We start from the raw sequence: 15,004 nt of genomic DNA, 5'->3' as shown, positions 1-15,004 counted from the left end.
AATAAAGAGGGAGGGGGGAAATGCCAGGGAAGCTGGAGGGATTAAAGAAGATATTTTTCTAAATGTGAAGGCAGCTGTTCAACCATCTGTGCTTACCTGTTCTCTTTTTTCTCAGCTAGCACGGAGATGCCCTGGCTCTCTACCAACCTGTCTTGTTTCAAACCCAGACTTGTCATGGACTGAATAACCAATATATCCCCTTCTTCTTTAGATAATCTTGAATAGCAAAGACAATATGGAAAAATAGTGGGCTCTTCCCCAATCAGAACAATATAAAAGAAAATCCCTTTGTGTGCAGTATCAAAACACAGTTTACAGTAATACAACATGAAATAATCCAAATCTTGTAAAATGATGCATTGAAAGCACTGATGAATAGTTATAGACCATTCAAGAATGTGCCACCCCATGGTTGGAATCTAATATAAATTAGAGTAATGCAATTCAACCAATGGTTGGATGTTCTCAAACCATTAATAAATCCAATTGATTACATGGTTCTGGTCTAGTCAGGACTAAGGTTAAGATTTAAGATCATGTGAAGTGTTTGGCCTTGCAAAAATCTACTTAAGCAAATAGGATGTGCCAAAATGTACACCCACATGTATACATTTTCTTTACACGTGAGTTGATACCAACAGGATTCTGGCTATTGTAAAGATGAAACTGGAATAGTTCAACCAATCAATCAATGATTTATTATGGTCTATGACCAACACACTATAGAATGGGGCACCGGTGTCCAAGGAAAGGGAATCACAGTTTCCAAATAGGTCAGATAAAGAAGGAGATTATGAACATGTTCTATAAGAAACAGATTAAAAAGCAAACTAAACTTACAGTTTAAAGAGCAGATATGAGTCTAAAAGAGGGGGGCAACTAATAGGAGATATCACACCACTGGGAGGCTCTAAAGGGGGATGAGAGGGGAACATTTACAGTATTTCAGTTATTACAAATTACTCTAGCTGTATTCCCGGCAAGAAGTTTTGCGCAGTGGCAGTATCGTAGCCAATGAGGTTAATCCGAGGTGCAATTATTGCTAATTGAAATTGAAAACTGGAATAGTTGTACATGCTACCTTGAACTTATTGGGGGGGGGGGGTACAATATAAATGTAACCAATAAATAATAATAATAATAATAATAATAATAATAATAATAATAATAAATGTCCTGAAGGTAGATGACCCATGCCCATAAGATTCTGATGGATTGGAGACAGTGGACTACAAAAAATAAAACAATGAATCATTATTAGATATTTGCAAATGGTCCCATCATCTGTAAAACTTTAAAGATGGAATTTTTCAAACTAAGTAGTCAGCCTTTGAACAAACCAGTGGCTGAGTTATGGATTCCTTGCTGCATTTATCAAAGGAGAGCTATTTATTTCTCCCTGCTGAAGAAAAAAATCAAAAACGGTTAAGAAAAAAAAGATTCAATAAAACCAAAAGCCAGAAAAGAGTGATGATAACTTCTTATAATGTCCAAACAAGATATCGGTGATGATCAGCCATCCATTCAGCATCATCTGCCCAAGAAAGATGTTAGCCTTTTATGAAAAGATACAAATTGCATAATAATGCCATCGAATTAATATCTGCTGAAGGGCTACTTTGCAAGTTAGGTTTCTGAAAACACTGCTAAGGTATATTTGTTGTATCAAAAATGTAATATGCCAGTCAACAAATGCATATCACCAGAGACCCAAAATAGGCTGCACATATTTGCTAATGGTAGAATCACAGAATATTTAAAGGGACTGCAATGACTACCTAGGGCAGTGATTCTTAACCTGTGGACCGCAGACCACCAGTGGGCCACAAGGATGAAAATCTGGTCCATGAACCTCCTTCCTCTTTATTTATTTTATTTATTTTATTTCCGCTCTATTTTGAACCTCCTTCTACTTTTTCCCTGTCGCTGACCATGGCATATGTTTTGTATCAGAAACAAGAGCTGATGTGGTCTATCCAATGCAATTTTCTGAATCAGCGTCCCAAACCAAATCTAAAGTTGACCAAAAATTGATTTGTAACCCATTTGGTACTAATGTTGGAGAATGGTCCCTGGTCAAAGTGGTCCCTGGTCAAGTAGTCCCTAGTCAAGTGGTCCTTGGTCAAAGTGGTCCCTAGTAATAAAAAAAGGTTGGGAACCACTGATCTATAGGGCCATCCCCCTGCTATACAGGAATGCACAGTTTAAGCACTGCAAAAAGATACCTGTCCAAACACTGTATAAAGATCACCAAAGAATGTGAATTAACCAATCTCTGTGACAGTCTGTTCTACGGTTGAACATCTCTTATAGTCAGAAAGTTATGGTTAGGTATAATCTGAATCCATTGGCTCATTTTCTAGGAAACTGGGTCAGCTTTGCAGTCATCTGGCCTGGTAGCTTAGCCTGTCCTGGGAGAACTTAAAAGAAACACTGACTTCCTGTACTATCTCTGCCATGTTGTTGCTTTGATCCTTTTGAATGCCTGGTGGGAATATGGTGGCAAAGGCTCTTTTGACATCACCATCACAATTTTAATACTACCATTACTACTACTATTATTATTACACCCACTCTCTCACCATTGTCTCTAGACCAGTGGTTCTCAACCTGTGGGTCCCCAGGTGTTTTGGCCCACAATTCCCAGAAATCCCAGCCAGTTTACCAGCTGCTAGAATTTCTGGGAGTTGAAGGCCAAAACATCTGGGGACCCACAGGTTGAGAACCACTGCTCTAGACACTTCCCCTCAATAGAGCACCAAGAGAGGGGACCAGTGCTTCTTTTAGATTCTCCCGGGATAGACGAAGCTCTTGCCTTTCAACACTCTGCAAATAGAAAGGAATGGTTTTCCCCATTGTTATAAGTATAATGCTGCAGCTTACTTTTTATCAGAAAGGAACCATTCCCTCCTTAGAGCAGAATGGCAAAAGGAAAATGATAGCAGCCAAAAGGATTCTATCCATAAAGGTTTTTCTTTTCTTTACTTCTTTTGTTTGTTACTTCAAGAAGTACTGAAAGTTAAGAAGGCTACAGAGGGATAGGAAAATATGAAAATGGAGAGGATGATAGATAGCAACATGAGTGGCATCTCAACAAAAAGGTGAGATCACCGCCCCCTCCAAAAAATCGAAATCCTAATGTTTACAGAGAATGAGATTGCAAAACAAAAGTTTTTGAAGAAAACTTTCAGGAAACTGCAAGTGAGATTTTGGCATAGCACTGCTTTTGCCTGAAGGAGAGCACTGTGAAGTATTTCAGATTTTGCTTTAAGTGACATTTTGGTAGTAACTCCAACTTGGGCAATAAAAAGATATATAATGTGGATTGAGGCCAATGCTATTTATGCTGGGTCTCCCATCAATGTGCAACAGTGTAACGAATGGTTGTCCTTCCAAATATTGTTGCTTCAGAATGGTTATTTGCCACTTTTCATCACAAAGTTGCAGGGGGAAAAATTGGATGTCTATCAAAAATCGCTGAACACAAAATACGGTTTGCAGTAAAGCCGTGGCAAGAGAGAAAGAAAGAGATTAGTTTGTTGAATATGTATCCCTACAACTCAGGTACCATATAGAATCAAATGAGATTTGCTTTGATGTATGACTTTTCATACTCAAGGTATCCTAAAGCACTTTACAAAACATTGAGTTCAATAATGTAGTGCACTGATTGTGTTGGCACACTTGGTTGTCATTATACACTCAACTATAGATCATACATAGCCTTCTGTATTAAAAAAAAATCTGACAGAGATGCTATCATTCTCAAGAACCTTGATAGAATACACTGATCTTTCATTTTTCAAACAAATGCATATGACACTGTGTCAAAGAACCACCAGAGATCAGCAGAGTTGACCTTTTCCAAAAAATATTATTTATTTATACAAAACTGTCACTGTACATGGTGCTTTAACAAAGCATCAAAGGAAAATGAGACAATTCCTGTCCCCTCTGAACTGAATCATTTCCTTATGTTAATGCTTGGAGGACACTACAATTTGGAACTACCTAGCTGCAGATAATTAGTCATTATTAATCACTTTTGCCAGTAACGAAAGAATAATAAAGACATGTTAAGATTATAACACAATGAAAGATAATTCTATTACTTTAATGATTACATGTATTACTTTTAAAGACAGATGATGGTGGTAGAGGAAGACTATCACAAAATTCAAGCGGTGGTTTATGTTACCATTCATTCTCACTTGTGTCTGTGGAGATACAAATTGTCCCTTATTTTTTGTACACATAAGAATAAAGAATTTCACCACAGAAAGATTATATAGGAGGTTTTGTATCTTTTCCATTATTTTTTCCAATAAGCACATGTTTTAGAACTTTTTTGCTGAAAAAAATTGCACAAAAAGTTACATAGGGCTGTTTTGGGGTTTGGGTTTTTTTCCCCAAACAAAATATTGTGCTTTGTACAGACATCTTTTTCTAAAAAACAGTCCCCTAATGCAAAATCACACTTTTTATCTTGTATCTTGATATGTTCAAACAGAAATAATGATAATAATAAACTTTATTTATATCCTACCCCATCTCCCAAAGGGACTCGGGGTGGTTCACAACATAAATAATACAATAAAATACAATAATGCAATAAAATAAACTACATAGAGTAGGATAAACAATTAATAACATAACATCAATGTAAAACAACAAAACACAATACAAACAGCAAACAGATGATAATAATGATGATGCTGATAATAATAATACCTGGCTAGGCAGTTCTCTATTGTACCCATATTTTGGGGAGATAGTCTGCTACGCCTCTTCCAGGTCACAAGAAGCAAGTTGGTCAGAAATGGAAGCAGATTTTGCCATCCTAACTCTGGAAAGTTTTCTTTTTCCTGAGAGAACATACCTATGCTTTCTCAGGTTTTGCTTTTCCCTTTGTTGCATTGCCAGAAAAAAGCAAAATGTGTTGTTGGTTGGCACTCCTAGCTTCTAGGATGGGGTTCAAGTCCCTGTGGCATCGGTGCTTACTTCCCAATGCAACTGGTCTTCTTTGTCCAAACAATCTGATATCAAGGAGGTGGTGAATCTGTTCCAGTATTTTAGTCAACATTCAGACTTCTTTGTTCCCTCTAAGTTTGGTTTCCAGTCCCTATAGTAGATAGATTATAGGAGTTGGGTGTAATGGCCCTTTCAGTTTGTTCTTCTGCTGTAGACCAACCTAATAAAGACAGCAGCATCCTGTTGAACAACGTATAATAATGACCTTCAGTCTAGCTCATAATTTGCCTGTCTCGTGACTGGGAGTAAGCTCCGTTAGAACAGAAAAAGATTTATTTCTACTTGCACCTACATTTGCTGTCTTATACTTCCCAACATGTTTTTATTAATTATTGTAGTAATTTACTATTTTTCCAATGTTATTAGCAACTTTTGTTGTTGTTATTTATTATTATTTAAAACATTTATATTCTGCCCTTCTCACCCTGAAGGGGACTCAGGGCAGAGCACAGCATATACACGGCAAGCATTCAATGCCGGGACACAAATTCACATACAATACATAAACATGATGCTGATGCTGAGAAACTTTACGGGTATACTATATATTCTTAACATGAACGATCTCTGAGGGGTAATGTAGCACAAACCGGTTTTCCACAAATAAATTTGAAATATCTTTTTCAATGGCAAAGGAAGATGCAAAGTCATATACAGTCCCCTCCCAATCCCTGTATCCAGTGATTCATCATCCATGAATTTAACCAATATGGGGGAAATAGATATTTAAAATAAAAGCATATTTTTTCTTAAGTTTGCAATTTCATGTAAGGGACATCATTATACTGTGTCATTGTCAATAATGGGTCTTGAGCATCCATGGATGTTGGTACCCATGAGGGGTCTTGAAATCAAACTCCAGGGGACCTTGTGGGAGTCGGAAGAAGAAGAATAATAGCAGTAATAGAAGCAATAGTAATAATAGAAGCAATTCTGCAAGGCACAGCCATTTTTCTTTGTGAATAGAAGGTTATTTGTGGGGAAAGGGCTACCAGAACATTGGACATTTCTGATGAAATCTTCCTGGGCTGCAGAGTGGGCAGCTATATTGCACAACTCTGCTCCCATTTTCTTTACGCCCCTCCCTGGTAACCTCCACCTGACCTTTTTTTGGCTGCCTGAGGTAAAGGAAAGCTCAACCATCTCTGAATGAGTTCTGAATGAGCAGCAAATTAATATATGACATTCAGAACTATTTGAAAACTCTGGGTTTCTTTTCTTCGGTGGTAATGAATGAAATGAATGGACCCAATTTTTCATCCGTTATGAATGAATGCACACTCATATTCAAAGGATGAGGCAAGCCATTGCTTTAATAGACGCACATATGATTTGCATGTATTATGGGCACAGGCTGAATCACTGATATTTCCAGTTAATAAGAACCCGATAGGACAGCTAAGAAAGACCATTCGCTTGAGATCTTAATAATCTCCTGGTAGAGAAAGTAGACAATAATTGACTGAACTGGACAAACTATGTGAATTTCAGCTGCCACCCAACTTTCTCCAGCAACTGCTAGAGAATTTGAGGGCAAAACATATGAGTGACTATGGGAATCCAAATGCATTAATATAAAATAGCAATGCTTTTTTAGGGGAACCTTATAATTCCACAGATTATTGCTTTATCTGAAGTGAAATCTGCTACAAATTTGAAGTAAACCTCTGGGGAATTTCATAATAAAACTAGAGAAATTTCTCCAGAGAATTTTGGGCCGATGTAAATTAATGATGTCCGCTACCATTGATAATTATTTGGTTCATGAGTCCAGTTTAATAGGCTCAAAATGCTCAACTATATAATGAGTCCGGACTTTGATTCCCTGCATTTCAATATTTTTATAATTCATGTTTAAGCAAGATAATAAATCAAGGGTTATTTTTTTCAGCACCTGTACAATCCGCATTACCAAGTCACATCACTGTTCTCTTTTCACATGGCCAGATGTTGGTTGCTGAAATCCTACCTTTATGAGAGAGAAATAAGAAATAAAAGCACTGTTTGGCATGTACATTCAAAGGGCCATTTTTAATTGTAAGACTGTATAAATGTAACCATGTTGCTCTGAAATTGAAAGCCTTGTGGGCCATATAAAAGGATGTGGCTGTCCAGATTTGGCCCACAGGCCTTGCGTTTGACACACATGCTCTAGGTCCTTCAATGCAATTCTGTGGTCAGGTACAAGTAAAAGCTATCCATTGTTCTTGAAGACCTATACATTCCCAGAGAGGTAAAGCAAATAGGAATTTCTTTTTTGTTTTGTTGTTTTGTTGTTGTTGTTTTTTCACTTTCATGGGAGTCTTGTGCTCTTAATCCCAGTGAATATGGAGAACAAAGTGTAATTCACATGGGCCTAAATTCTGTTGTTAGTCCTGATTAGAGAAGAGAACAAGCTGGATTTATCAGTGTGAAGACTCACCATTCAACAATTAAATGAACAATTCTACTGTAGTTGAGACTAACTAATGGGATTCCAGATATGCAATTGTGTTTGCTTTATTCATTGGGGTTGCATAGCCACAACATAACCCCCTTTACATAATGAGGCAATAAGCAAGAATATTGATAGATAAACAGTAAATTGTATCGCTGATTTTCAGCATGAATATGTATTTAGTAGGCCTGGGTAACAACGGAAAAATTTGTTTCTAAAATCGATTTGTATTTGGGGGGTTTTTTTGTTTCGATATTTAAAATAATTACAAAATTTTCCTTTTAAAAAGTTCGATATTTATGAAATTTCGTAAATGGTAAAAAATTAACGAATCGATTTCCGAAACAATAACGAATCAATTCGTTAATGGCGGACGCGACCGCAAAATACGCTAAAAAACCTCCAAAACCTTCTGAAGCTTCCCTCTCCCTCTGTTGTTGACTGTTGGTGTGATATTATAATTTTTTTTCACTAATTAAACCATAAAATTGGCCCAGACATGCGGAAATAATAACGAAACGACCTCAAAACAATAACGAAACGAATACAATATTGAAATACGAAGCATTTACAAAACGTTTTTGAAAATTCGTTTTTTTAATAATTGCTCCAGAATGGTTCGTTATCGTTTTGTAATTGAAAAAATTAACGAATTATTAACGAATTACGAATTAACGAAACGAAACCGCCCAGCCCTAGTATTTAGAGCAGTGGTTCGCAACCTGTGGGTCCCCAGATGTTTTGGCCTTCAACTCCCAGAAATCCTAACAACTGGTAAGCTGCCTGGAATTTCTGGGAGTTGTAGGCCAAAACACCTGGGGACCCACAGTTTGAGAACCACTGATTGAGAGTAAGGAAACACAATCTAGTATCCCAGTGATTGATTTCAAGTTCTACGCCTACTTAAATCTCAGTAGTATTGCCAGATTAGTATTATCCCAAGGCCTGAGATTTCAGGGCTAAAACATGAAACTAAGAGATGGCCTCTGGTGATGTCATTAAATGTATAATATGATGTACTGAACATCAATCATAGCTGTCAGGAATATGTCATTAATTTTTTTTTAAAAAAAACCTGTCTAACAAAGAAGGATACATATACACACACTTTTTGAATGAATGCTTTTATTCTGAGATTTCTGCTTTTTTAGCCTGAAGACCAGAATCCAGGATCTTTAAACTTTTTTTGATTGTGCATTTGGATATCTCTCATGACTATGAATTCATGTGCATTTTTTAAAAGGCAGTTGGTCCTTGAAAGTCAAGGAACTATCTCAATTACATTTGTCCATGGGAAATCCTTTTGAATTAGGAACACCATGCATCCATCTGAATTCCTGCAATGGAATATATATATCTTATCAGAAAGGCCCATAGATTCCCCTGCAATGGAGGGGATCTATGAGCTCCTGGCAAGCTGTGTGGAGAAGACACCACTCCATGGCACGCATCACCCAGCTTAGCTTTTTCTTCATACCATGTGGGGAAGTGTTGCTGCCTGGCTTTCCCCTGTTGAAGTCAAGGCAACACGGGAAGACTTCCATGCTGCCATGGTGGTGGTGTGATCTGCTTCACTTCCCTTTTCAACACGGAGCCTGGCCAAAGTTCCTTTGCGTCATGTGACAGGCTTCATGCTGAAAAGTAAGGTGAAGCAGCGTACAAGAAGCAAAATGTCACATCTGATGAGGTGGTAAGACAAAGATACTGAAATTGGTTTAGAAGAAGCCATTGTACATGAGCAAACTGAAGCTGAGTTGACCCAAATATATAAAGAAGGTTAAATTTGTTGCAAAGTATAAAATATGTATTGCCTATTAGGTATTCAGAGGGATTCACAGCACACACATTTAATGATGACGTTTAAGAGTAATTTCTGTCAAGGAACTTTTAAAATTCAAAGTGCCAGGCTTGTCTGAAAAGTTCAAATAATTTTAATGGATCTGAAGTCATTGGGGAGACATCTTTATAGTCAGCAATTACTGAGTTTAAAAATATGAAAACAAGTTCCGTTTCTATGAAATGGTAGACAGCCTTCCTTTGAAATGAGGTAAATGTTCCTTTAAGTGGTCGAGTTTACCAAGAAAAGAAAATTAAAGACAGTCACAAAATTGCATCCGCTCATTTCCACCCAGGTATTTTCATTTTTGTTTCAACATTAATAAACATCCCTCTACTTTTAACAACAACAACGATGGCAAAAAGGCCATCCTTGCTTGCTTTGTACGATTAAAAGAACATTAGCCATAGAGATGTATTAATTTGCAGATACAGATACTAATTGCTTAAATATTGAGCTCCAAACTACCCATCAGCACAGCAGAAGGATAATTGGTTCTTGCCGTTGGAGGGGGAAAAAATACTATAATAAAGAACTTGAAAGGCCTGTCACATTTCACATAACAAGCAAAATCTCAGAATATTTGAAAAATATTCTGAAAGAAAGTGTCTTGGGGCTTTCTTAATGAGAATGAATGTGGTTTGAAAAGATCAAATAATATCCACAGATGTCAAATACAGGTTCTAATAACAGTTAGAGATAATGAATAAAATTAAAGTAGGTCATTTGAAGTCATTTTGGATCCAGTAGGAGGCATACTGCTTAATATCTGCTTGTTAATGTATAATTAGAAGCATTCTGTATTTACAAAAAAAATGGTCGGAAAGATAATAAAAACATTAAGATGAGAAATTTTGCCACCCTTTAATTTTCACTGGCATTTTGTTTTATTAGCATTTGAGCAGTAAGTGGGAATGTAAATATGTTAATATTGTAGTAAGTATGATAATGATAAATATAAGTGATACACAGGGTGTTGTTTTTTTTCTCCTTAATTTCCTGAGGGTGGTAGTTTTCAGTTGATGCCATTAAGAAAGGAAAAGATGTAAAAGAAGATATTCCTGTTTAGAAAGAAAAATTGGGCAACAGAATTTTTGAATCCACAAACAACATGACAATTTAAGATATAACTTCAAGAAGATGTGGAGGTAAATTTTAGATGGGATCCCTCAAATGTCATATTCAGGGGTAGCCATGTTGGCCATCCAGGAACAAAATCCAAAAGACTAATGCCATTATTGACCAACCAAAATGCAGACTGCCAAAGTTTCATCAAAAATGTTAAACGTCATATAAGGAATAAAAAGGCAAGGTGTCACAGGCCTACATTCAGCCTCGGGTGTTACTTTGCTGTGGTTGTGTCACATGTGGAATTTGTGGCCAGAAAATATGGTGCTAGACATTTGCTGTAATGGCTTTAAATAGGTACAAGCCAAGCATGTGTATGGTAAAATTCTTTTAGATTGTCTCATGCTATCATGGTGTATGTACTGGATCTCCTGTAATGACTCACTCCTTTTTCCTTTGCTGTGTCTGATATTATGTTTAGAATTGCCAACCAGAGTGCCTTTGTTTAACTAATATTAGGGCTTGACCAAGATAAATGGAATCCTCCAACTTTCCATGTATAAAATCCAACCAGACTGGCATACAGATTTGACTTCTACAGTCGCAATGTGAAAATATTTTTGACACATCTGAAGATATTGAAGTAGCTAGAGTTGGAGTGGGTGAAAGACCAACAGCTGACATGGTCTTCCAGCATAAAACAGCCACTCACTTCTCCACTCCAGCAGTGGAGACCCATGGCTTTGACAGCAAAGAAAAAGGAGAACATAATTTGAATGAGCTTGCCATGGTGCTGAAGCATATTCCAAAAATGACACCCATTCCCCCAGTGATATCTGCCTCCACTGCTACCTGGCATTTGCTGCCCAAGACAGCTTACTTAAGGGTGGGGACCGTCTTGCTTATCTCAAGTCCCTTCTTAAAAATAAACCTTTTCAGAAGTATATGGAAAATAATAATGCTCTATTTATTTTTAGCTGAGCCAATTTGTATGTGGTTGAAATAATTGCCTTTTTTTGCTTATTTTTCTCTCTTGTTTCCCTCTCCTTGTTTCTATTTTGCACATGGAAAGACTGTGGAGTGGACTTTGTTTGGTTCAGCTACTCAAAACACATGATTGGGTTTAACAACTTTTAATACCAACACCAAATTCCTACATCAATCAGGTAGAGTGTAATTCTCTATCCATGTAATTCCATATTTTCATTTCACCCTGACAGCTGTCATCCTGGGGTGGTGCTGCTTGCTGCTACTTACTGGTGAGAAGCAAAGGGAGTAGAAGGTAATTGAAAGAATGAAGAAGCTGCTGGCCTCAGCTGTGTGGAGGGAAGAAATGAGTGCACCCTGCTTTCCCTTCCTCTTGGATCTTACTTTTTCTACTTCCTCCTCCGAATGGTCTCCAGTAAGCAAGAAATGTTTGAAATGGGACATAAAGAGCTAGGAATAGCTTCCAACAAACTGCAAACACATGTGCATGAATGTGACCAATAAGATATCAATCCACTTTTATGGTCTGAATCCTATTGCCTGTCCCAGTAAAAAATGGCATTGGCATAAGTGTTGATTCATTCAAAAATGTGAGCTATTGGATCTATTTTATTTGGAACGATCTACAGGGTCCTGTCTTCAGTTGGTGGATCTTCAGATTCTATCTCTTGCCAAGAAAGGTCTTTGATAGGTTCATCTTAGGCTCACTTTAAGTTGGGAAAAAACTCTTAAGGCACACAACAACATGACACTAATAAAATTTTGATCATAGTATCTGCTGGGGCAGGATAGAATACCTAGCCCTAAATCCTTATCAGTGAGTATAAAACAACATTGTCTTGTTTTCTAAGCTTGCTAGTTCAAAATGTGCAATAAAGAACCCTATCTCACAGAACTGAGCTCCTTATTACATTCTTTTGTTAATCACCAATTAATGATTTCTTACTCTCATGAAAAAGACTTCTATAAATATTTTAGGTCCATGCTGATACTCTGATGAATGAGTTTAATTGACCTGCAAATAGCTTTCATTACATCCTATTCACATCAATAGACTTATTCTCATCTATGTGAAATGTGCTAGAGAAAATAAAAATAGAAAAGGTTGAGAAAGAAATCTAACAATAGCTATCAAGGTAATTTTAAATTATGCATAATACTCACATCAAGGCACTTCTCTGCCTGATTATGCATTGATTATTCTTAGGCTGTTGCTCTTAAAAATACTAACAAAATAACAGGAGGAGAAAAATAAACCCAGACATATCTGAATATTAAGGCCTAGGGAGGTGACATTCAGAGATCCAGCCATCTTAATTATGTGTTAACATCTGCATTTCTTAACCCCTCTATTTCTATTTTTTACAACTGTTCCTTACGAGTGCTTCTGTGTATTGATTTTTAAAATATTATTATTGCTTGAATCTGGTAAGGCTAAATCCAGGACTTGTCTGCACTAAAATCTGTTTGGCCGCATATTTTCTCAGTCCCTATTGGCCCTGCAGTGACCCCATTAATGCCTCACAGATCGTGCACATCATAGGATCTCATCATAAAGGCCAGGTAAAGCAGCTCACTTCGTCTGGATTCTAGGAAAGAAGAGAGGGGCAGCAGGATGCATGTGTTGCCTTGTGTGCAGTTCCCTCTTGTTAACACTTTCCCCACCACTTAGGGAAAGTGTCACCCTCGTGGTAAGGCCCTGTACTGGCTCCACTGGAGCCAGCACAACACAGGAAACCATCCATGTTGGGGGGAAAGCATCCAGCCATGAGGCATCTTTTCACCCAGACACCACACAGGGATGAGAGAATCTACTAAGTAAAGTTTATTAAGAAAGATGTAAAAAATAAGAAAAAGCACAATAAAGAGAATAGCATATATATATATATATATATATATATATATATATATATATATATGACAAATCCAGAAACTCTAAAGTTGCTGAGTATAGGTGACAGTCAGTTTTCTGAATTAAACCTTAAACCACAGGAATTCAAAACTTGGAACTGCGCTTTGAACTGGGTTATCTGAGTTGGATTTTCTGCCTTGATATTCTGGGATATAGGGCTGTGTGGAAGGAGCCCTAGATTGAAGCAACAAACTATAAAGTGATCTTCTGCAGTATTTTCTCATTATTGTTGTTAAGTTGACAACAAAACAATTTTTATTGTGATAATAGCATTCAAAGCCCTCCGACTGTTGTCTCAATTAATTTTTTCGAAGTGCAACCTGAATGATTCAGATATAGTGCATATCTTCTGGTGTAGATGCAGAAAATCCCACAATATCTGCTTTGAACTGGGTTATCTGAGTCCACACTCAAATAATGTGGGATTTTCTGTCTTGATATTCTGGGATATAGGGCTGTGTGGAAGGGCCCTTGGAAGCCACAGCTATGTTTTTACAAGTTCTGAGCAAGGCAGTTGATGGATGAGGGTCTTGGAGGTCTCTCATTCATAGATTCACTATAAATCAAAGTTGATAGCAAATAACAGCAGCAACAAGAACAACAACAACAACAAATTTAATGCAGCCCTGATATTAATGTGAATTACTCATCAGCATTAAGAAGTGACTGGAGTCCATATTACTGGATTACATCGTTCTGGGTTAGAGAGAAACATGGCTGAACTGTCCAGTATCAGATCTTCTTTGTCCTGAAGTAGAATTATATTATAAATATGACATTTTAACCATTGCATAAATATTTAAACATAACTCAATTTCCACCTGATTTTAATTCTGTTGTGTCTCGCTCCACATGTGAAAACGTAGTTTGCTTTTTGACAGGATGATATTATTGAGCAATATGCGATTTGGTTTAAGAGTAACCAGATTTGAAGCATCCATCAATCACAGCAAGTGCACACACAGGTCACTAAAGCTGTCAATTTCAATCAACTCTGTAATTAAATACATCACCAATATAGATTTTGTGTACGAATGTCACTTGTTCTTCAGATGCCTGCTACTAGGACAAATTGCGCTTCAGTGTCTTTGAATGTGCTTTCTAAATATAGGAGGTTTTTAAAATGCATTACATCTCCATCCATCTAATTCTAAGTTCCTGATCATAGATCTATTTACTGAGATAGGGTTTGAACAGCTTTTGCTCAAAATGCAGATGCCCAGATTTCCGCTTTCAGAAGTGTTCCTAAATGTAAGACGTCTGTCAATATGGATGTTACCTGATGAGACCTTGCTCTGGGTACCTGAAGGCAGGGAATCGCCAGTGTCTACTAATCGTAATAAGGATTTGGGTTCACCTTTCTAGGCTCAGAGTGAGAAGGAGTTTTGGGGCAAGAGTGCCATCTTGAAAATGTTATTTTTTCTTTCTATGCGCTGGTGCCTCTTGCTATTACAGGATAGTTTGGCACATTTGTTATAGATGATCTAGGGCAAGAATTCCTAACCTTTTTTGCTCTACATATCAGCTCCCAGAATTTCTGGCAGTTGGCCAAACTGTTTCAGGCTTCTGGGAGTTGTTGTTCCAAAAACCTGGAGGACCAATGGTTGGAAACACTTCTTTAGGGAAGCACTGGCCAACTGAAAGGCCAATGAGCTGTACTAACATTCCAGGAGACCTAGGAGGCCAGACATATTCCTCCACAAAGACTTTTCCCACCAGTTGCCCCCGCATA

At 37.4% G+C, this 15,004-nt stretch overlaps 1 pseudogene; it reads left to right on the top strand.

The window, feature by feature from the left end:
• Nucleotides 1-985: 985 nt before the first annotated feature.
• Nucleotides 986-1,134, top strand: LOC132777383 (U4 spliceosomal RNA; annotated as a pseudogene).
• Nucleotides 1,135-15,004: the final 13,870 nt, after the last annotated feature.

Source organism: Anolis sagrei, chromosome 5 (genome assembly GCF_037176765.1).
Source record: "Anolis sagrei isolate rAnoSag1 chromosome 5, rAnoSag1.mat, whole genome shotgun sequence".
NCBI classification, from domain to species: Eukaryota; Metazoa; Chordata; class Lepidosauria; order Squamata; family Dactyloidae; genus Anolis; species Anolis sagrei.
The sequence above is the reverse complement of the archived record's forward strand: the minus strand, read 5'-3'. Positions and strand labels throughout refer to the sequence as shown.